Below are 24277 nucleotides of genomic sequence, written 5' to 3' on the forward strand. Positions count from 1 at the left end.
GCACTGTGCCCGTGGGAGAGAAATAGTCTCTCGATGTCTTCCAGAAAGAGAAAGACCTACCGCAGAAAAATGTACTTCGCCGAGTACCATGAAGGGCCCACTTTGATAAATAGAAAAAGAACAACGGGCCCGTCCAGGATTTGAAACCGGGACCACTCGCACCCAAAGCGAGAATCACACCCCTAGACCAACGGGGAACATGTGGTGCAGGTATGAAAACACGCACTTTAGTCGGATATTCAGAAAACCGGTTTTACAATTTTTTTGTTTTATTCCTCAGCCTCGACTCATCCTTCCATTCACAGAGCCATCCGTTACAGCTCGATGACATTACACAGGCGTTGCGCCTGAAACACCCTGTAGTACGGGGTGTTTCACCTAATATGTTCGGCAATATTTAGAAATAGCCTTTTTCAGTTCGAATGTCGCTTTTTTCGACACACCATCGATGGTGGTGTAGTGCATCAGAATACAGATAAGACGTGATAGCTGATAGGCTGGTTAACAAATACCGACTTCTTAATTTTTTGCTCGTACTGTTAGTCTATTTATTGTGAGGCGTGTTCGCCACCATAAGTCCTTTCCATATCAGTTCTTAGAATTTTAGAAACAGTTACCCTCGGCGCTGCGGCCCAACATATTCAGGATGTTCCGACGAGCTGCGTGTACTGGAGAGGTTGCTTTGCCGGCAAGCTTTTCGAAAGCGCATGTGTTTTGGCGCGAAGTATATGCAAAGTAGGGCGGGTAATGGGAGTGAGGCAGTCCGCACCAAGTCTCACTCAGCGTGTGGAAGAGTTAGCTCTGGGAGCCTCGGCTAGAAGCTTTTGTGCTAAGAGCTCGTGAATATCTAGTGCGATCAAATTATGATATCAAAAGGAAGAGGAGGGGGGCACCAATTTTACTCCGCCTGGGGGGTCAAAATTCTTGGATTCAGCCCTGCCGTGGATTCCATTATTACTTAGTGCTCGAAATACGTCAGTGTCTACTAAAATGCGAGGAGTACGCCCCGTACACCTACGCGAACAGTTCCCCCTTACGCCGAGCGTTGTAGCAACACACGACTCTCCATTTGCTTCGTGCTGGCTAGGTCCCGTCGTCACACTGATTCCATACCTCCATAAAAACAGCAGCTATGGCAGCTGTAATCAGAGAAAGTACTCGATCCGGAAGCTGCGGTAGCCGCGTCCTCTGATTAGTCTACGCCAGCCACGGTGGCGCGTCCCGCTAGGGTCACCTACACAGAAGAGTTTCGGCAAACGCGTGGCCGCGAAGGCATGCTATGCTCGCGCCTTGAAAGCGTCTCAGGAGTCGAAGCTAAGCGTGCAAAGGAAAGTAAACGACGTACAATCTAGTGTGGTTAGGCCAAATGCGAAATAGATTCGCTAGCACATTGGTTTTTCACTTCTGTTTCGGTTTTGTTGCGAGGCTAGGTTTTGAAAGTCAAGCAGGCTTCAGAAAAAGGTCGACGAAATCGGCGAGCGCATTAAAACAAGCGGTATCTTGTGCTCTGCCTTAAGCGTACGAAACGATGGCGTTATTGGGTTAAAGGCCGTATATATCCTCAATCGATCATTCCCTACTTTACATTCAAAGTTCCCAGGGAATCCTTATACCCCTACTGGCGCAGTGGTGCAACGGTTAAGCAGTGCACTACTACCCTCCGATAGCAGGTGCTGCCACTGGTGGGGCTTCTGAGACCCACGTTGTTCTCGAAGCGACCTCTGGAGACCAGTCATTAAATGATATGTCACTTGCCACGGTGAGTAGTTTGGTCACAATCGGGTGGCAGGTTGTCATGACATCAGAGTGAAGTGACCGAGGTGGCCCACCTGCCAACTAGAGGGCCACCTGGGTCAACTTAGCCAGACAGACATTGGCGAAATCGGTGTTTGGGGGTGTTGTGCTAGCACACTAAAAAAACCTGCTTTCATAAAATAACGGGCCCGTCCTGGATTTACACTCGGCATCTCTCGCACTCAAAGCAAGAATCATGACCCTAGGCCAACAGGCCACTTTTATTTTCTCTGTTGCATGGAAATGGTGCCGAAGAGAAAATATAAGCCTGCTTACGCCATCAAAACACCCATCAGGCCACCATAACCCTGCACGTCCCCACATTCCCAAACTTCAAAAGCCCGGGCGGAACACACATGCATCCAAATAGGGGAGCCAGCTAGGTGGCTCTTCCAGGGCAAAATATACTCCCGCGGCAAACCGCACTGCTCCCGAAGCAACTATTTCGAAGATGTGGTGATTGGGCGTGCTAGAAGATCATGCTAGAAGATCATACATACCGCAATTGGAGTCTACCCAGAAAACATATCCAACAACTTATGACAATAAATGCCCAATCTGCAGGAAACATCCAACTTCGTGAGTTAAAAACACGAACGCCGAGTACAGGCTTGCTCCCACCTAGCGTTCGTGTTTTTCTCTTACGGCGTGGTTAAGGTGTCCACCAGGAAAGTGAGCCAATTATGCGCCTTTATTTCCTCAAATCCAGCGGACGTTCTAGAACACATTATGCACCGTGGTCTAAACTGCGAATAATGCTAGAGTGGGAACTAGTCTAGTTTGCTTCGAACAGGCGGGCTCTGGACTCTGCCGGGAAGGAAGAATTGAAAGAGGCAGTTCATGATGCAGAACAACGCTTTGAATCAGGCGTGCGTCATTTGTGCGCAGCGCTTTCTTGTTGCGTCCTGCATAAGCTCCCACACACTACTCTTGTATCCTTGTATCCCAAAGGCCATCAGCCCGAGGGTCGTGGAGAGTTCCATGGAGCTTCACGAAAGTTATGTGACGTGAAATAAATGCCATTAACATCTTGTCAACGAAGGACACGTAACGGCACATACACAGAAGTATACTAAACACCTAACACGCGTACTATAAATCCCTAAGCTTACGGTATACAAGGAAATTCTAATAAAGCGAATGACTCACGTATTGAGAGCTCTGCTGCCGAAACCGACCAAGGCTACTCCTTTTATCGAACATTTGGGGGTTTTACTTGTGCCGATACTAAACAAAATTTTCAAAAATGTGCACGCGAATCGCCTAGTTACCTCCCTGAAAAACTGTTTATTTCATTATCTCAACAGGAGATTCCAACAAAAGTTGAGCACTCATGATTTTATATTGGTGTTACAACTACTGCACATTATCAAGAGGGTCAGTAATAAACAGCACCATCTCGGCATACCGGTAGTGCCGAATATGAAGCCGGCCATTGGTATCCTCATCTACGAAGCCATTATTTCGGCAAGCATGTCCTTAGAAAAGGAAGCTCCCGTTCCAAAAGCTCTCCCAGGGTATCAGCAACTGGAAACACGGTCTGGCGGCGAAATTGTAATTTCACAGAACCGATCGTAATGAACGGTAGTAAAGAGCCGTTGCTGCGGTGGAGATGGTGACGTCAGAGGTAACAACATTGATGGATGAATAATACTAAATTTTCTCGAGATATGCAACTTCACTCTACTACCTCGATTTTAATACTGCGTGAAAAGAGCCTAAATACAATTAGCAGCTCAGAATTTACAACTTTGGTTAGTGATAAAACTGATCAGCACGGAAGCAACTTGTAACCACATAGATGGGCTCCATTATTTGAGAGAGCCGACGATTCTTCCATCGAAGATAATATTCTCCGATAGGAACAAAAAAAAAATTTTTAAGCACGCCAACTTCTCTGAATTTTCATCAAACAGAAACGCAAAGTCCAACCTCTAATTAGAACACTTTCAGTTTTACAATGTTTGAAGGCAAATTAGCCGACCATGGGGCACCGCAAGCATAACGAGAGCTGGTTTATGCGGTTTGCTTAATCGTCAGGTTTGTTATTGTAATGACTGCACTTTTAACCTCTGTGTCATTTTTAATTATTGCTAAAGTTCGTCGCCTGCCCTTATGTTTTGTTTATTTTTTTGCCTAATATATGTTAATACCCAACGTTTCCAAATTGCCTGCTTCAGTTTCGCCATTACTATGTTAATCAAAATGTTTTTATTGCAGCATTTTGATCAACCTTTCTGAGCTTTTCATTCAGGTTACATTTATGTGTGCGAATATATGTTTAATAAGCAGGATTTGCACTTTTGAATATGGTGAGCATTAGTACCAAAAGGAGAAATGGCGCGCAGGAATCGGACTTCGCCAAGGGCAGCAAAGTTATGTAAAAACCGCTGGCCGTTGAATACTATGATCGATCAAGCACTCGGAACCGTGAAGGCAAGACTCGCTCTTGGGTGCAAATATCTTTCTGGACTTTGCAGAATGAACATGGATTAAGAAAAAAGGAGCGGGCCCGTCAGGGATTTGAACCCGGGACCTCTCGCACCCAAAGCGAGAATCATACCCCTAGACCAACAGGCCACGAACGTTGTTGGTTGAGAAACACGTTCTTGAGTAAGATGTGAACAAATGCGGTTTTATGATTTGTTTCGGTTTTGTTCCTCACCCGAGAGCCATTATTGTATTCACGCACCCCTCCGCTACAGCTAGTTAAAATTCCTCTGGCGTTGCGCCTGTTTTTTCAGACCGTGCTATTCAGGCGGTCTTCATTTTTTTTTTTGCAGGATCTCGCAACCATTACATCGGACATGGAATGTCTTAAAGATGTGAGAAAGCAAGGCGTAGAAGAATACAAGTACAAAGTTATTTAAACTGCATGCGTAAGTAAGGGGGAGCGCACACTGCGCCTCGCTCACGAGATACAGAGACAATCTGAGTGAATTCCTGAGAACAATTAACGGGCCAGACAATCTACGAAAAGAAAACCTGGCGCCTCCTCTGGGAGGCACGGCGGTGTAAAGAGCGAAAGTGCGTGTTCATAGACAGGGAAGGAACACTGATCCCCAATTACAAAATATCACTACTGCAAAAGTGCAGGTGCTTCAAAGGCTAAGGTCACAGGTGCAGTATGGGTGCAAAGTGTAATATGAAATACGGCTGTTCGCATATTCAGACAAATCGACTCTAAATTATCAGCGCCACTAGTAAAATAATCCGCATTCTCGTTGCTGCGGTCTTAAATGATGCGCTCTGGCGAAAGAATCCTAAAAGCGGAGCGCGATCTGCGCCCATGACGTGGTCACTATGACGCGGTTTTGCGCCGCGCGTCTGTTTCCATTATTAATTAGGGGCGACGTCGTGCTTTCCGTTTCTGCGGCGATGGACGTGGCGGCTGAGTGACGTCATACCTGTCACGTGGTTTCTCCACGGTTCAAGGTCAAACTCGCGCACACGGCGAAAAAGCTACTAAGGGAAGCAGTTAAAGCTTTCGCTTTTAAACAAAGATCAAAGGTGAATTAGTGCGACACCATGGTGAACCACAAATGGTAAGGGCTTGTAGCGAAACTTGACCTCTGGCTCACTTGAATGTGAACCGGCAACGCATGGAGAAATTGGCTTTACCCAGCGTAGTGGAGCTTTCGCTTCAAAACTCTATGGGCCCCGCTGCACGCTGCCAAAAGGTTGCCAGGTTCGTTGCTTTAAGGAATTCACTCAGAACGTCCCTCTGTTTCCCGAGTAAGGCCTGTTGCATTCTCCACCTTGCGCGTGCCAATTTGAATATCTTTGTATCTGTTTATTTCTAGAGCTTACTTCTACATCTTTATGGCATTTATTATGAGATGCAACGGTTGTGAAATTCTTAAAACATGCAAGTTCCCTGAACAGTATAGTGCCATAAAACAAACACAACGCCTGTAGAATTTCGACTAGCTGTAGCGCAAGGCTGTTGATTACAAAGATGACTCTCGGCTCAAGAATTAGACCAAAAGAAATCGTGAAACCGGATTGTTGGATATCTTTCGGGAATGTGTGAATTTATGTCGACAAAACACGTGGCGCGTTGGTCTAGGGGTATGATTCTCGCTTTGGGTGCGAGAGCTCTCAGGTTCAAATCCCAGACGGGCCCTTTTATAGCGATAGCTACATTACGGTAGCAGTTCGAGCATTCAGCGTGGCGGCGCGCAACCCTGTAGCTGTACCACCAAGCTGTCACGTGGCTGATCACGTGGTTCGTCACGTGACCAAGTTTTACTCGGCCAGCTTTAGCTATCGCGTCACTCCAGGTTTAACCAGAGGTAAACCATCGCCGATTTTTTTTTTTGTACAGCCATGCTCATTTTGCAGAGTTTTTGCTGGCCGGAGGTCGAATCCAGAAAGATTTTCGCACTTATACAGCTAAGTGCGGCTCTTGCAACCACGGATTCTAAGTGCTTGATCAATCATGATATCTAACGCAGGGCGGTTTCATACAATTTTGCGGCCCCTGGCGAAGTCACGCTGCAGCTCGCCGTTTCCTATAGTTGGTATTACTACTCATCATATTGCCACACTACTAACTCCTCTAGTGGCGCCATACCGCGGCAGAATTGCATTTCCTGGCAGTTGGCAAGCCTTGAGCCATCTCGGGACTAGATGCTTTGTCTTCTTCATCTCTCGTGCTGCCTGCTGCCTTGCGCGTCCCAACGTCTTGCGCGTATATGTAAAGCAAGTAAACCAGCACTGCTTACGTCAACCGTTTCTCGGTGACATATTTGAGGGAAAAGCTGGGTAACGGCCCATGTACGCTGACCTCGAGGACACCTTTGACGTCAGCTCTCAACGCGTGGCTACAACAGCAGTCCACAAGGCGAGCCCCCGCCTGCTTGGCCTACAGTACGATTTCGGCCAACTGACAGCGCCGGTAAGGACCATGACATCCACCGCGTCTAGCCAGACAACTCAGCATTCCGGGAGTGCCCCGCCATTCGTCCTTCGCGCACCTCGGTAACCGCCACCGTTCCACGGGGACAGGTTCGAGGACTTCGATGACTGGTTGGCCAGCTTTGACAGAGTGGCGGGTTTCAATGAGTGGGACGGCGAGCGCAAGCTGCGCAACGTCTACTTGCGCTGCAGGACTTGGCCAAAACTTGGTTTGATAACCACGAAGCTTCCTTTACCACCTGGGAGGCTTTTCTTCGAGACCAGCTAGCGACATTTACCAGCAGCGAAAGAAAAGAGAAAGCTGAAATCGCCCTGCGCTCGAGATCACAGCAGCCGAACGAGAGCGTCGCGATGTTCATAGAGGACATGACGCGACTGTTCAGTCGGGCCGACCCTGCTGTGCCCGAAGCCCAGAAGGTACACCACTTAATGCGTGGCGTAAAAGAGCAGCTGTTTGCCGGACTGGTCCGTGACCCGCCACGAACAGTGTCCGACTTCACCAAGGAGGCAATGGGTATCGAGCGCTCTTTACAGGAACGGGGCGCCCACTACGGACGTCAGGCTACTGTAGTAGCCGCTTCCCAGTCCCAGTACACGCCTATGTCGCTGCCCGCCGAGGACCTTCGGGAGCTTGTAAGAAGCCTTGTGCGCGAGGAACTGGCGAAACTTCGCTTTGAAGCTCCACAGGTCAGCGTCGCTGCCGTTACGGACGTGGTCCGCGAAGAAATCCGACGAGTTGTGCAGCCACCCCCCGCTCCACACCCGGCGCCCTCTTTTATGACGTACAGCGAGGCGCTACGAAGTCTCGGGTCAGCGATGCGAGCCTTTTCCCCCGTCGCTCCTGTGCCATACCTGCAGGAGCCAATCGCAACAGTACCCGCCGTGCCGCAGGAGTTCAGGTCCCCCGTGAGCAAAGCGTACGTTTGGCGTACGCCAAACAATCGGCCGCTCTGTTACCACTGCGGAGAGCCCGGCCACATCCTCCGCCACTGCCCCTACCGCAGGATGGGTTTAAGGGGGTTTTTCCCTGACGCACCTCGACCACGCTACGGTGAAAGACCACGGGATATCGAACAGTACTTGGCTGATAACGTGCAATCTTCGACCTCGCAGCGCCGCCAGTCCCGACCGCCATCCCCAACGCGGATCTCTTCGCCCGGCCGCCCGTAATCCTCTGGCCAGTTCAGAGATATGTCCCCACGTCGGGAAAACTGAAGACGGCGTCCTCCGGGGGTAAGGCTGCTGCTACTGGACCGGGTCAAGAGCCTCCACCCGACGGTTCGCCGCGACGCTCCGACCGACGCCGACCTGACCCGACGACCTCGACGACACGCTGCGACCGACTGGTCTCCGCCGACAACCACGACGTTACCGCACTCGTTGATACTGGCGCCAATTTTTCGGTAATGAGCAGACGGTTAGCCACGGCCTTGAGGAAGGTTTGACCCCTTGGTCTGGGCCGCAGATCCGGACAGCTGGCGGCCACGTGGTAACTCCGATCGGTGTCTGCACTTCGCGAATCCACATTCGTGGTGTTACTTTCCCTGGTTGCTTTGCAGTGTCACCGAGTGCTCCTAAGACCTCATACTCGGTTGGATTTTCTTCAGGAGTACGGTGTCGTTATCGAACTCCAGGAGCTAATCGTATCGTTTTCCACACAAGGCCCTGTCGACGACGATACCGAGCCGCGCAGGGCTAAGCTCTGCGTCTGTAACGACCACGTTTTGATCCCGTCAAAATCCAGCATGTACCAAAATTCGTGGCATCGCAGAAACCAACATGTCGCTCCTCCTTGGTCGGCAAGTCTGTGTTGCTAGAGGAATTGTTGAACTGAACAATGCCCGAACCGAACTCTTGGTTACCAATTTTGGCTGTGAACCTCAGTGTTTGCCTGGTATAGCAGCTATTGCGTGTTTCGAGGAACTCACCGAATTGGCGGGACAGCATGCTTTGTCTCGAGACCCGGCATCATTGGAGGAACCGACCACTCCCATAAAAACTGACGTGAACCGAAACCTCCCATCTAATCAGAAACGCTACTTGGAAAGCGTTATCCAGTATTTCAGTGACTGCTTTGCCTCGATTTCCAAGGATAGGCAGACACCGCTCACAAAGCACCGAATTATAGTTGACGCCAACCAACGGCCGTTATGTCAGCCGCCTTACTGGATCTCTTCGAAGGAGCGCGATGCCATTCGCCGCCATGTTCAGGAAATGCTCGAGGACGACAAGATACAGCCGTCGACGAGCCCGTGGGCGTCGCCTCTTGTTCTAGTGGCGAAGAAAGATGGAACCATACGGCTCTGCGTTGACTACAGACGTTTAAACAAAGTCACAAAAAAGGATGTTTATCCTCTCCCGCGTATTGATGACTCCCTGGACCGGCTGTGCCACGCGAAGTGCTTCTCATCGCGAGATTTACGGAGCGCCTATTGGCAAATCGAGGTGGACGAACGCGACCGGGAAAGGCCGCCTTTATTACACCGGATGGTCTGTACGAATTCCGGGTGCTTCCTTTCGGCCTGTGCTCGGCTCCTGCAACCTTCAAGAGGATGATGGACACCGTTCTTGTCGATCTCAAATGGCAGTCCTGTCTCGTGTACTTGGATAACGTCATCATCTTCTCTGACACGTTCGAAGAGCACCTGAGACGCCTGCGCGCTGTGTTCGAAGCAATTCGGTCGGCCGGTCTTTCCCTGAAGCCCGAAAAGTGTCACTTCACTTTCGAAGAGTTGAAGTTCCTGGGCCACATCATGAGCGCTAAAGTGGTTAGCCCAGACCCCGATAAGACTGCTGCCGTGGCTGCTTTTCCTGTGCTTACCGATAAGCGCAGTGTACGCAGCTTTCAGGGTCTCTGCGCCTATTATCGGCGTTTTGTGCAGAACTTCTCTCAGATCGCTGAGCTCCTCACCCGACTGACGAAAGATTGCGAACCATTCTTCTGTGGCCTGGAGCAACAGCAAGCCTTTGAAGACCTCCGCACTCGTCTCCAAAGTACGCCCATCTTTGTACACTTCGACGAGTCAGCCGACACTGAACTACACACAGATGCCAGCAACATCGGCCTCGGTGCGGTCCTTGTGCAGAGGCAGGATGGCCTCGAACGCGTAATCCCATACGCGAGCCGCACCTTGTCACGATCTGAGGCGAACTATTCCACCACCGAAAAAGAATGCCTGGTCATTGTGTGGGCAGTAGCCAAATTTTGCCCGTACCTATATGGCCGTCCTTTCAGGGCCGTCAGTGACCACCACTCGCTGTGTTGGCTGGCGAACCTCAAATATCCCCCAGGACGGCTTGCACGCTGGAGCCTTCGACATCAGGAATTTGGTGTCACCATCGTCGATTAGACAACTCTGGTAGAAAGCACAGTGATGCCGACTGTTTGTCTCGTGCTCCGATCGAGGACAACCGAGCTGACCCCGACGACGATTTTGTTTTTCTTGGCGCCATCTCCACGTCCATTCTCATTCAACACTAAAGAGACGACAGCGAACTACGGCTCCTCACTGAGTATCTAGAAGGAAGCGCTCACTCTCTCCCGCGAAACTTATCGCGCGGGCTGTCGTCGTTCTGTTTACGTGACGGCGTCCTGCAGTATAAGAAAAACTACAGTCCTGCAGTATAAGAAAAACTACAGTGCCTACGGCCCTTCGCGACGAAGTCCTGCAGGCGAGCCATGATGACCCATCTTGGTCACCTGGGTTTTTGTCGAACTTTGGCACGAATACGGCAAAAATACTACTGGCCCAGGGTTTGCTGCAGTTGTGAAGCGTTACGTAAGAACTTGCCGCGAGTGCCAGCGTCGCAAGACGCCGCCGACTAAGCCAGCCGGCCTACTCCAGCCTATTGATCACCCTCCGGTCTCCGTCCACCAAGTCGGCATGGACATACTCGGCCCATTTCCGGAGTCCTCGCTGGGTAACCGCTACATTGTGGTCGCCACCGACTACCTCAGCCGATACTGTGAGACTAAACCTCTTCCCCGTGGCAATGCTGACGAAATTGCGAACTTTTTCATTCAAAACATCGTGCTTCGTCACGGTGCACCCACCATCGTTTTAACTGACAGGGGAACAGCGTTCACCTCGGCCCTTACGCAGGAGTTTATGCGCCTGAGCCGAACCAGTCACCGCAAAATAACCGCTTACCACCCTCAAACGAACGGCCTCAACGAACGGATCAACAAGACGACCGCCGACATGATTTCTATGTATGTCTACAGGGACCACCGGAACTGGAAGCCATGCATCCTCTCTTACGTCAGCTTTGCCTATAATACTGCGGTCCAGGAAATGACACGCTTCACTCCATTTCGCTTAGTACATGGTCGCGAAGCCACAACCATGCTGGATGCAGGGCTGCTTCCAGTTAGCGCTACCCCCTCTGTTATGGGTGCTGCCCAATTTATTCGTTACGATGAGGCCGCCCGCCAACTCGCTCGACAGCGCATCCGGCACCAGCAAGTTCACGACGCTCGGCGCTACAACCTCCGCCACCAAAATGTCCGTTACCTGCCCGGCAAACAAGTGTGGGTGTGGAGCCCAATCCCCATGCGGGGACGCTCTGAGAAGCTTCTACGCAGATACTTTGGCCCCTACGAGGTGCTCCGCCAGCTCAGTCAAGTTACCTACGAAGTTCTCCCCTAAGGAACAGTTCGCTCTTCTAGACGGCCGACCTCCGAAGTTGTCCACGTCGCCCGGATGAAGCCGTACCACGCCTGCTAGCCACTCGCGCGTGTCTACACCACACGCCAGACACGTGCGACTACCGTTGTGGTCCTGCCTCCAATTGCTACCACACCGCGTCGGTGTCTTTAAGAGAGCGGGAGCAATGCCACACTACTAACTCCTCTAGTGGTGCCATACCGCGGATAAACTGCATTTCCTGGCAGTTGGCAAGCCTTGAGCCATCTCGGGGCTAGATGCTTTGTCATCTTCATCTCTCGTGCTGCCTGCTGCCTTGCGCGTCCCAACGTCTTGCGCGTATAAGTAAAGCAAGTAAACCAGCCCTGCTTGCGTCAACCGTTTCTCGGTGAAAACTTCAGACACTACGTATTAAATATGTATTCGCAGAACAAACTATGGTGTGAAGGGGTAATTCTGGAAGACCCACCGAACTGAAGCAATCAAAGAAAAAAAGTCGGCAGAGACACTTAGGACTGCTTACGTGTGAGAAGGCGTAAGCCCGCCCGCTCACATTGTGAACGTAGTCGCCGCGCGCGGCGGCGTGATGTATCCCGATGCCACACAGCTGGCAATCCTACATCTGCATGCCTCTACGTAGCCGCCGTCACGACGCTGCCGCGCCCCTTGTGGGCGCTAATTTCATGAAGGGTAGCCACCCTACAACTGCCCGCGCTCCGCCTTAAGGGTATGACGTGATAGCTATAATGGGTTAATGCCCATATATGAAAAATTCGTCTCTCTCTGCTTAACATTCATAGAACCTCGGGAGTCCTCATCCGACTCCTGGCACTGTGGCGCAGCGGTTAATTGGTGCCACTGCCCTGTGATGGCATTTGCTGCCAGCGGTGGAACTTGCTCGACTGCTTGTTTCGACTGCTTGTATCGACTGCTTACTCACGAAAAAGTTTCCGGAAATGCACCTGGGCGCAGACAAGCTGCCAGTTTTGCAGTTTAATGCACTTGGTCTGGAGGCACGTTTGCTGAAATTAACAGCATGTCGCGGTGACGCTGCCGCCTATGTTGCCTTTGGTTTAAATATATTACTTCAAATCCGGCCACAGAAGCTAGTTTTCTCTAAAACTCGCAACCAAGCTTGTCAGATGCCATTTTTTGTCAGTGCAGTGACGTGAACATATGTATATGAAGCGTTCTAGAGGGAATTACTCCCTCAGGCGCTCGCAGTGCGTTCGTGGGAAGGTGCAATACGGCATGTCATGGTCACCGAGCTCTCCTGGTGGCTCTGCTGAGCGTCTGTGTGTGCGACTGTACGCAGTGCTGAAAGATGCGTAGCAGTCCAATAGACTTTTCGCCAAGACGGAGCACCCCGCGCACATCGCCTGCTGACTATTGCTGGCCACGCGTTTTTCTTGCTTTGTAGACGCTCAGCCCCGCAAGTGAGATGTCAAAGCATGGCGCATATAAGGAGCAGCAAGGAATCATTACTCAGCACACGTAATTTCATAGTAAATAATTACTTTTGCTTTGAAATTACTGCTGCAATTTAATTCATTACGTGACTAAATTACCAGTCCAGAAAAGTAATGAATTGCGTTACAAGTTACCGGAAAAGTAATTTATTTACTATAATTTTATTGCAGCAATTTTATCACTGGGATGTGTGGTATAAATGTAGTAGTTATCTCTGCACTGAGTAGAGGCACTGTGTCAGCGTTCTGTGTTTTGTCTGTCACAATCCTTTAACATAAGTCTGCTTGCTATGGCAGTATACAGCTCCTCTAGCTTTTCTTGAGGGTTCCGGATTCCGGGGTTCTTCAATGATCACATTTAGGGCAGTTCATGGCGTTTCCAATTGGCTCTGTTGTATTATTGAAAATTTAAAGCGGGATGCTTCGTGAGGCAATCTTGGTGTTAGAATGGCCTCTACGAATGTGCTCGTTATCTTTCTAACGATTCCTGAAAATAGTGGCGATTCGCCTGATGAGCTAAACAGCTTTTGCAAGTGGTCACATTATTAACGCAGAATGACTATTCGGCTTTTTACCCATAGTTTCCTGTCCATAGATTCCAGCAGAATCTTCTAAAAAATTCTAAGGACGATTACGATTCCACGTAATGCGAAATTTGAAAGCAGCTCTGTCGGTGTCTCGGGCTCTGTAGACTGATTATTATGTTTCGCTAAGTCGTCGGCACCTCGGACGACGATCTTAGTTCGATAGTAGTATTAGTTGAAGAAGACGATGTGCAATGCACACCGCGCTAGAATGTGTATATTAGTCTTATTTATATTAGTCTATTATATTAGCGCAGCGGCGACCAAGCGGTTGAGCATCCGGGTCGCATGCAGGACGTGCGGGGTTCGATCCACAGTGCCGCCGGGTGCCCACCGGTGATACAATGGGTACAAGCTTTCCCCTGGCCTTGTGCTCGGCTAATCAGGGGTAAAGTGCTTGAAAAAAGGGTCTTTGACCCCACCTTGAGTAATCAAAAATACAATTGTGCCAAGGCGCTCTTTAGCCATAGATGCCCTTGCGCCTTAAAGAATTCATAATCATCATCATCAGTAGCAGTGTTAGTAGAAGACGACGATGTGCAAAGCAAATCTCTGAAGTTCCCTGTCATCCCTGTCTAAAATTTCAATTTCGTAGTCGATAATTACAGTCCGATACCCTGGGCGACCTACTCGTGCCGAGGTGCTATATTGTAGTCACAGAAAGACCAAAAGGTGTGTGCACATCGAAACCATATTATAAATAGAGTACATCTTTAGGATTACACGTTATTCCTCCGGAACGCTCAATCTTATAACTATACAAATATGTAACTTGCAAGCGGCGCATTGCATTTAAATTATCCTGATGTGTTAATAAATACGAGGTGGTACAGCGTTTCTAGACTCTTTAGGCAATATTTCATCACCCGCTGTCATCCTCTCCACCGCAGCAACCACCATCCACCACCCCTACCACTACAACCCCTGTGAACTTGCAATGTAGTTCCGAGATCATATTTCAAGAGACACCATACGAGACCTGTAGTACGGTGAGCTTCCTTTTCACAAGATGCGCTTGATCCAAGGTTTGTTACCTTCATGAGTGTAGACACCAAAGGCCGCCTTCAAATCTGCCTCTACTGGTATGCTAAGATGGTACTGTTTATTCTTGGCCCTCTAGATAATGTGCAGTCCTCGTAACCCGGATATTCTGCTGTAAGTGCTGATAGTTGGTCTGCACCTACTCTGCCCTTGACGAAAATAGACCGACTGGTGACCTGAGCGTTGATATAAGCGATTCTAGCAAATGTTTTTTTAATGTTTTGCTTGTAGAATCAGCACAAGTAATACTAACAAGTGTGTGGTAAAAAGATTAGGATCTTTCTCGGTTTAGGCACTGGCACAACCACTTCTTGATTCACTTGCTTTTATAGTTTACATCGACCGGAAGTTTGGTGACGCAGCATAACAGACCGTGTTTTCGTCTCCGAGAACTCTCTGGGGTATGACGCAGGTTACTTCAACTGCTCTTTGCACATTGTTAATACGTACTGAGTGAAGTGCAGTGGAAGGTTGTGAAAAGGGCTTCATGGTATTTGTGGCTTGATCTTAACCAGAAACCTGAAAACCTGGCTGAAAACCTGGGTCACCTGCAGGAAACACGGTTTGCACGCGGCTGGATTTGTCTTCTTTGTGGCCTGTTATTTCATCGACAGCATGGTCACTATCTCCACTTGTTCACTCCTACCTTCCAAGGCTGGAATAAAGCCGCACAATGTCCGACACATTGGGTTTCCTCTAAATGAAGCACACTGTTCATCTCCCCTTAAGAGAGTCAGTTGTTTAGAGTACCTTTGCGCCTGTGTCGTTTTGTGTCCTTCCTTGACTAGACGTTATTGGCATTTATCTCATGTCACATAGCTTTCGAGTAGTTCCACAGAACTTTCTACGGCTCTCTTTGGGCTGTCGGAAGAGTGTGTGGGAGCTATGAGTTCGAAAGATGATGGCAGCTGCCTTCCACAGCCCAGTGCCGAACCTGGAAGCACTCGTCGACCTCTGTGTGAAAGGTCTATACACTAGGTGTTGCAGTGAAGGCCGCCACTAATCTTTATTGGTAGGCATTGTATGGCATAAACATATGTTTATAGGCATACTACTACAATGTTAGCGGAATTTAAGCACTTAACTTTTTAACTATTACATTTAGGCGCCTGGCTGCATTTACGGATTTGTAGCTGCCGGTTTTTGGTTTTTAGAATTACGAACACGCGATTGCCCTCGGTGCTGTGGTTCAACAGATTCAGATGTTCTAGTGCGCCATACGAAAAGCGCTCGTCTGTGTAGCGCACTTAGCAACGGTAGCCAGTACACGCCACTAAATGGCTTTCGTTTCACTTGACCTTGGCTCCGTGGCATAACGTGGGATACACCTGTGCTGGAGCGAAGGTCCCATATAAACTAGGCCTAAAATGTAGTAGCATAAAGGTAACATTTAAAAGCAGTTAACCAGCTTGCTAGTGAACATGATACACCTTTTTCTGACCTAATACAACACTGTTATTACTATGCGGCAGAAGCAACCTCTTTGTCTCATAAAGAGTGTACTTAAAAATTAGTGGCGGCCTTCGTTGACACACAGAGTGTAAAGGATGGTTTATGGACGATGGGGGTTTAACGTCCCATAGCGACTAGGGCTATGAGGGACGCCATAGTGAAGGGCTCCGGAAATTTCGACCACCTGGGTTTCTTTAACGTGCACTGACATCGATAAGTACAATGGTGATGATGATTATGGATTTTTATGGCGCAAGGGCAGCTATGGCCAAAGAGCGGCATGTCACAAGGTATTTTTCTTTTTCTCAAGGTGGGGTCAAAGACCCATTTCCCAAGCATTTCACCCTAAATAAGCCGAGCACCAGACCAGGGGAAAGCTTGTACCCATTGTATCACCGGTGGGTACCCGGCGGCACTGGGGATCGAACCCCGCACCTCCCGCATACGAGGCGGATGCTCAACCACTTGGCCACCGCTGCGGTTATATAAGTACAATGGCCTCTACAAGGGTGTAAAGGAGACCGATGGTGTAGTACTAGTCCGCTGTAACTGACGCTAAGCCTTCAGAATATTAATCGGCAGCAGGAGCAGAGGGATTTGTGGATATGAAATGAATTGAGATTTGGTAATAAGACCCAAAAAAGCCTCAATACCGGTCTTAAAGATTACTTACGTAAATGCACTTTTGTATGCAGGTTCGATGCAACTGCTCGACGTGCGGCCCGTTCGTCTGGGGGTATGGTTGTCGCTTTGGGTGCCAGAGGTCCAGGCTTCAAATGCCGGACGGGCCCATGAATTTTAACCACAGTAAGATTCAGAATAACGTTTAACGTTTGAACCGGCCCCCCTGCCTACCCTCTCCGGCGCGGCACGCAGGCCTCCGGGAGAGGAGTAGGGGGTTTGTTCACGACAAGACTAGCACTTAAATTTATGTGACGCTGCAGCTGCCAGTCCTTTTGCGAGACTACAGCAATGAAAGTGCGCTTTATTTTTCGAGTGGCCCTTAAATTTAGAGTGTATTTGTCTGAACATGCGAACAGCCGTATTTCGTATTATATTTTGCACCGATACTGCACCTTTGACCTCAGCTTTTGAAATACCTTTAGTTTTGCAGTAGCAACATTTTATTGTGGGGACCAGTGTTCCTTCCCTGTCTATAAAGAGCCGCTTTCGCTCTTTACACCGCCGTGCCTCCCAGAGGAGGCGTCAGGTTTTCTTTTCATAGATTGTCGGGCCTGTTAATTGTTCTCAGGCATTCACTCAGAACGTCTGTCTTTTGTGAGCGAGGCACAGTGTATGCTCCCCCTTACTTACGCATGCAGTTTAAATATCTTTGTATTTGTACCCTTCTACGCCTCGCTTTGCCCACATCCTTATTGTATTCCTTACCCGATGTAACGGTTGCAGATCGTGCTCAAAATAGGGGCTCAAAGGGCTCAAAATAGTACAGCCCGTTATAACAGACGCAACGCCAGAGGAATTTTGACTAGTAGCGGAGGGCTTCGTGCATACGAAGATGACTCACGCGTGAGGAATAAAGCCGAAACAAATCATAAAACCGCATTTGTTCTCATCTTACTCAAGAACGTGTTTCTCAACCAACAGCGTTCGTGGCCCGTTGGTCTAGGGGGTATGATTCACGCTATGGGTGCGAGAGGTCCCGGGTTCAAATCCCGGATGGGCCCGCTTTTTCTTAGTGTGCCCGTTCATGCTGGTCGGCGAAATACATTTTTTTTTTTGCGGCAGGTCTTTTCCTTTGAAGGTGACATCTAGACACTCTTGCTATCCCGTGCGCACAGCGCCATCCTGCGCCAGGAGTAGAAGGCAGACATGGCGGTACTTAAATTCCTGTAATGGAACTGCAGAAATTAAGTGCACTTCTCATTAATTTTAATTGAATTAATTATTATTTTACTGGCGTAAGTTGCATGTCATGAATTAGTTTTCAGCAGTTAATTTGGAAGCTATAGTAATTAATTACAGTACAAATTACTTTTATTAAGAATGGACCACTGCTCTTGGTGACAGCAAAAATTTGACCTCTCGTCTGCCGGGTCGGGCACTTCAACAGCAGGGGAACGCGCGGAAAAGCCTGGGCCAGCAAGCACTGCTGAGTTGGACGCGCGGGCGGATGCCGATGCGCGCGCGGACTTAGCCACCACCTTGGGACCGAGAAACACGGAAAGCTACATGGCTTCTGGCGCACACCTGACAAGAGATTTTACCGTTTTCCAGTTGTACGCAAGGCTTGAAAAGCTTTTCGTTATGCCGCAAACAGAGTTGCCATAAAATGCATCTGTAGGACGGCTGTTCAACATGGCGAATTGGGGACACTATCTTGAAAGCAGGGCCCACTTTGAAGCTGAGCTGCTCCTGCGATGCAGTAAACTGAGAAGACTGAATTATTCTGGGAGGTGTCTCCACTGAACTTTGTGTGTGTGTGTGTGTGTGTGTGTGTGTGTGTGTGTGTGTGTGTGTGTGTGTGTGTGTGTGTGTGTGTGTGTGTGTGTGTGTGTGTGTGTGTGTGTGTGTGTGTGTGTGTGTGTGTGTGTGTGTGTGTGTGTGTGTGTGTGTGTGTGTGTGTGTGTGTGTGTGTGTGTGTGTGCGTGCGTGCGTGCGTGCGTGCGTGCGTGCGTGTGTGTGTGTGTGTGTGTGTGTGTGTGTGTGTGTGAGTGCGTGCGTGCGTGCGTGTGTGTGTGTGTGTGTGTGTGTGCGTGCGTGCGTGCGTGCGTGCGTGCGTGCGTGCGTGTGTGTGTGTGTGTGTGTGTGTGTGTGTGTGTGTGTGTGTGTGTGTGTGTGTGTGTGTGTGTGTGTGTGTAAGGTAAAAAGCAATTCTGGAGCATTTGCAATTTCTTTGTGAAAGTAATTGAAATGTAATAACTGACAGTTTAGCAGTTTTCACATTTATTAATTTGCAATGTTTATTACATTTAAAAAGTAATTTTGCCATGTATGCTTGCAGGGAGATAGGCTGTGCTGGCTCGCTCCTGTCCCCGCGCTTTCACACCGCTAAGAAAAGAGCAGCCGTGGCAGCCGCTGTCAGCTCAAGGACTCGATCCGGAAGCAGCGGAAGCCGCGTCCTCCGATTGGCGCCCGCAGCCACGCCAGAGCGCCGCGCTCGCGTCTCCTCCCATGCTGGCAAAGACGAGTTCCGGCAAACGCGCGAATGCGTAGGCATGCTACGCGTACGCCTTGAGAGTGTCTAAGGAGAAGGGGCTTCAGGTGCAAAGGAAGAAGAAGGATGTACGAAGTAGCGTGGTGTGCAAACGCGCTAGCACTTCGATTTTCCCTTTGGTTTGTCTTTAGGTTGGAGCTGGGTTTTCAAACTCAAGCAGGCTTCAGACAAAGATGGGCGATAATTTCTCCAGCCCCACTGAAAATTTAGAGCAGAATAGTCAAAACACTTGAACAGCTGTCTTTCGTGTTATTTTTATTATTCATATTTAAAACTACCTCGGCACATAGTCAATTCGATGGATGATCTGAGGGATGATGGTACGACCGCGTTGGCCTAGTCATTCCAGCCCTTTGGAGTGCGAACAAAAAAAAAATGACAGATGCGCAGATGCCCTGGCAGGAGGAGGGTAAACGGCCGTCTCGTGGTTCGTGCGGCTGGAGATGCGGTAGGCAGGTCTGATAACAGAACTGATCATGGAATGATAGTGAAACATTTGAAAACGCACAGTCACGCCGTAGTACGGCGATTTGCTAAGCTTGAAAGATGAGCATTACGTTTTGTTTCGTTGGCACTAATATGATAGGAATAGACAGAGTGGATGAATCTTGCTGCCCAGTTTCGTGCTGCTTCTAGTTAGGAAGTTTGCTTTGATTAGAGTCCCAAATGGCGCATCTGGATTCCAGTTGGGGCGAATGCATGTTAAATAACCTGATACCTTTACTGAAGGGGGTGCTGGGCGGATGGTTCGCGCTTTGGACTTCAGTTATTGAAATATATGGTTTTATAGTAGCTATATTTTGATCTGGTGAGCACTGTGTACCCTCTGTGTTGACGGTCTGCATATGTGCCTCCAAGAGCAGGGATCATGTTTTATTAGAGAGTTTTAGTTTAACGTACGCAAACGTGAGAAGTCTACGTAGCCTGCACGCAGGTCGTTTGAAACCCTTATTGTCACACGTAGGCGACGCACGCCGCGCGTTAGTGCTAGCGCCATCTACTAAGAAACGCAGACACTGGTTGTAGCCTAAATCATCCAAGACAAGTCTTTAAGCCAAGCCATTCGGTCTGTCCTCGGGTGCGTTCCAATACTCCCAAGTAGACGGCTACTTTGACGTCTAGCCCATAAAATTTCTTACTGTTAACTAGAGGGAAAGCTGGCGGCACTGCACCTGTACCTCCATGGCCGCGCAAAGCATCATGGGGCGATGAGCTACTTGGTGCAGGACAGTAGGTTTTTTCAGGAACACAGAGTGGCGTTACAGAGATGTCCCATTCCGAATCGATGGCGCCCTCCGCGCGCAGACGACTTCGGCGTAGAAGTAGTGTACAAAAACCATAGTATCGAAAACGCAGCAGCACACGACGCCAATAAAAGGTTTTTGTTTTCCGAAATGCTGTGGAAAAACCTTTTAAGATGTTGAAAGGACATTTTTTCAAAAACATATTTCTTTTAAAAGTGCGCCTTTTAAGCACGAAATATTGGCTTTTGTAGTCTGCAATAATTGGCCAATAGGAGAGCAAGCCATCGCTTATTTTGGGCAATCTTTGCATTTACGTGCTTTTCTGCTCGTTTGTTGCAATTTATAGACAAGATGTTGAGCGTCAGGACATTCTTGATTATTGACTAACGTTTGTTTTTCATTATTTTTTGGCCAAAAGTTGTAGTTCTGCAGTCGGTAGCTCTCCACCCCATGATGCTTAGAGCGCCCATGGTGGTACAGGTGGTCTCGAGGAAGCTCCATGAAAACTCCCATAGACGGGGCGCCAGCTTTCCCTCTAGTTAATTGTAAGAAACTCTATAGTCTAGCCGGACAGTCGCCATCTTGGGACGCGTTCCATTTCTCACGTCGAAGTCCACATCGATGCAGGCTAACTTGCAGTCTAAAGATGGCGGAGCTGATGTACGTGGATGAGCGAGTCGTGCTCTTGCGGGTGTCGGACTGTACACGGAGTATAGGAAAGGAAAAATGTGAGTCATTCCATTATGTTATTTGGTACGCAAACTAGTGGCTAATTAATCATCGTGGACGTGCGATTCCTAGCAGTGAATCACGCAGGAGAAAATCGTGCAGTTGAGAGCTTTGCTACAGCAGCGGACGCTGTAGGTCTGTTTACGTGGGCATCTGACGATGCCTCATTTTAATTATCACCTTGATTTTAGAGATTAATACTCGTCGCTGTCGTTGGGTTCCTCGACGGACGTTAAAACGGCTGGCGTGACGGTTAACAAATGTGTTCTTCTGTTGCTGTATTAGTTGCCTCAACTCTTTCGCGTACATTTTTTTTTATCTCTGCACTCTCAGAACAAACACACCGGCATGTTGTGAATTGATTTTAGTCTATGCAGATTAAAGCTCGCTGCTGTATTTAGGTTTCTCGCCGTCTCCGAGTACCACGTACGGCAGACAGCAGGTTTAATGGCACGCATGTGTTTTCCTGCTGCAGTGTATATTAGCCGTATCAAATTTCGCGCACATTGATTACAGTCTTTCGTATTCTGTCTTATGTTTACAGGACCGTCTGGACGAGCACGTTCGAGGAGCATGTACAGTTTAGCATCAATATTAAAAGAATAATCGCATATCTCTTTAGCGTCGTCTTCGAAGAGCGGCCCCGTCTGCTACAAGTAGACTGACCGAGAGGCACATCCACCAGTCCGGTTTACGCGCAAAGTCAATGCAGAAGAAATGTGCAAACTTGTTGAAAACAGATTTTTAATGATCGTTACTGCTCAGTTTGAGAAAAATTGTAGTACAACTGTTTATAAGCTTTAGTTACATTATTATGCCGCGAGGCAGCGTGAGCAGTAGACACGTTCCAATACATGGAGATGTAGACGGCTTCCTAGACGTCACACTAGACGTTTTTTAGACGGCTAGAGTATTGGAACGCAGCCCTCGTGTTTGGCGGTTTGGCTATTGGTGACTTCCAATCGCAGAGTTGGAGCACTTCTGGAGCAACGTTTCCTGCTCTTTTCGGAGCAACTGTATTCCAAACGCAGATATGAGGCACGGATCGCGTCTTCCAATCGTAGACAGGGAGCGGTTGCCGAGTCGAGATTTCTCCGTGGAGCAGACGGGGCTGCTCCGCCGAAATCGGCGGATCCGACCGGAAGTTTGCGTGACGTTCTTTTTCAGCGGCGATAGCGGCGCCCTACATGCTCTCGCCTGCATGCTCTGTCCGGAGCAAGTGTACTCCAATCGCAATTTCAGATCGCGCGCTCTGCGCCGGATTCAGGTGCTCTGTCACAGAGCGGGCAGACCGCTTCGGGCCTGCGTTTGGAATTCACCGTATGTTTGGCTGGTTTGGGGCTCTCTCAGTTCGAGATCTCGTGAGACCGTTGCTATGACGACGACCAACGCTACTTCGTCAGGCTTAAGAGCTGAAAAATCGCCCTTCTGTCTGAAAGACAAAAGCTATTTGTCGCTTGACACCCTATGCTAGGGTAAGAATGGGCAAATCGAAGGCGAATACAATAGTTTAGAACACTATATCGCGTCGAGGGATTAGCGACGAAGCTGTTATCACTGGGGAGCGGTGGGCAGGGCGCCGCCATGTTTCGTAAAAATCCGAATCTCACGTACGTACGTAAGACTCGCGCATACGCTCTGCGTTCTGCGCATGCGCACTGGTCACCCTTAAGAGCTCTACGTACGTGAAGCCTCTACGTACGTGAAACTAGAGCTCTCTATTTTCAAACATTGCCGGACCGTTGTTTTGAGGCATGCACTCAGAACGTCTGTTGTCGTTCATGAGTGAGTGAGTGAGTGAGTGAGTGAGTGAGTGAGTGAGTGAGTGAGTGAGTGAGTGAGTGAGTGAGTGAGTGAGTGAGTGAGTGAGGAACTGTATACTCGCAAAAGGATTCTCTCGGTGGAGGTGGGGCCTTCAGTTCAGGGCCCCAGTGGCCTTTGCCGTCTCGCGAGCTCTGTCGATCAGCTTGAGCTGTTCTTCAGGCTTCGAGCAGGACAGCTTGGATATTCCGCACCTAGCAGCCATTTGTTCTAATGAGTGAGGCACGGTGTACTCTCCGCCTTGTGCATGACTGTTGGAATATCTCTGTACCGTGCCCCTTCTATACCTAGCTTTGACGACATCTTTAGCGAAGTCCCTGTGTTATGTAACTGCTGTGGAATTCTGAAAAACAAATACAGGTTACCTGAACACCACAGTGCGGTAAAACGGACGCAACGCTTAGTGAATTTCAACTAGCTCTACGGACTCTCGGCTCAGAAATAAAATCTAAATAAAACATAAAACCGGATTGCTAAACATCTTACTCAAGTGCATGTTTTTGTGCCGCTGCTCTGTGTGGCCTGTTGGTCTAGGAGTATGATTCTCGCTTTGGGTGCGAGAGGTCCCGGGTTCAAATCCCGGACGGTCGCGTTGCTTTTTTTTTTAAATATTTATTCTCTCCAAAGATCGCAAGGAATAGAATAATGAAGGCGTTTCCAGCCCAATAGCTACGTTTGCCTCGACAGATTCCGAGGGCTTGAACAACCATAGTAGCCATTGCGGGGAGGTTTCAGATATTTGCTGCCCTAGGGAAGTCATGTTACTGCGCGCCATCTCCCTTTTTGTGTTAATACATACCGTATTGGAAACTTCAAACTTTGCTTATAAATCATGTATTCGCTGAGAAAGCAAAACGTGAATGAACAAATCAGGAAGAGCAACCGAACTGAAGCTATAAACAAAAAAGCTCGTTAACGTAGGCAAAGCTGAATAAAGTGGATCAGGCAGTTGGCCAAAATAGGTTAGGGATCCACCTAAGTCAACAAACTAAACAGAGCATAAATTCACGTTATCAGCGCTAGCAGAAAGTAGAAATGCTGCAGACGCTAAATGTGCAATCATTATAATCACAAATTAGGTTATTAAGCAAACCGATATAAAATAAGATCATGTCCGTGTTTCACTGACACGGCACAGAGTCGGCTAATTTCTCTTGAGACGCTGCAAAACTAAAATTTGTGTGCGCTAAAACACCAAAAACAGATTACATCTTTTTGTGTTGGCGCCAACGGTTCGTTGCTGTCCACTGCTGCCGAATAGAGGGCTGTATTTTGTGCTACTTCTTTTGGTCAGTGAGTTGCCCCAGATCGCAGATAAGCGAAAGTGGGCAGACCACAGGAACTGTGACCGAACTCTTAGCCAGCGACATCTGACGGCTCGTGGCTATATGTACCCCTACTG

General features: G+C 48.8%; 1 long non-coding RNA gene and 1 other non-coding gene across 2 annotated transcripts in view; both read right to left on the bottom strand.

The window, feature by feature from the left end:
- Nucleotides 1-24277, bottom strand: part of LOC144098751 (uncharacterized) — a 389833-nt gene that overhangs the window by 280880 nt on the left and 84676 nt on the right. The gene's annotated exons all lie outside the window — the stretch shown is intronic.
- TRNAP-UGG (transfer RNA proline (anticodon UGG)) lies at nt 4303-4374 on the bottom strand. Its single transcript has one exon. It is a non-coding gene; the product is annotated as a tRNA-Pro (tRNA).

Source organism: Amblyomma americanum, chromosome 1 (assembly GCF_052857255.1).
Source record: "Amblyomma americanum isolate KBUSLIRL-KWMA chromosome 1, ASM5285725v1, whole genome shotgun sequence".
NCBI classification, from domain to species: domain Eukaryota; kingdom Metazoa; phylum Arthropoda; class Arachnida; order Ixodida; family Ixodidae; genus Amblyomma; species Amblyomma americanum.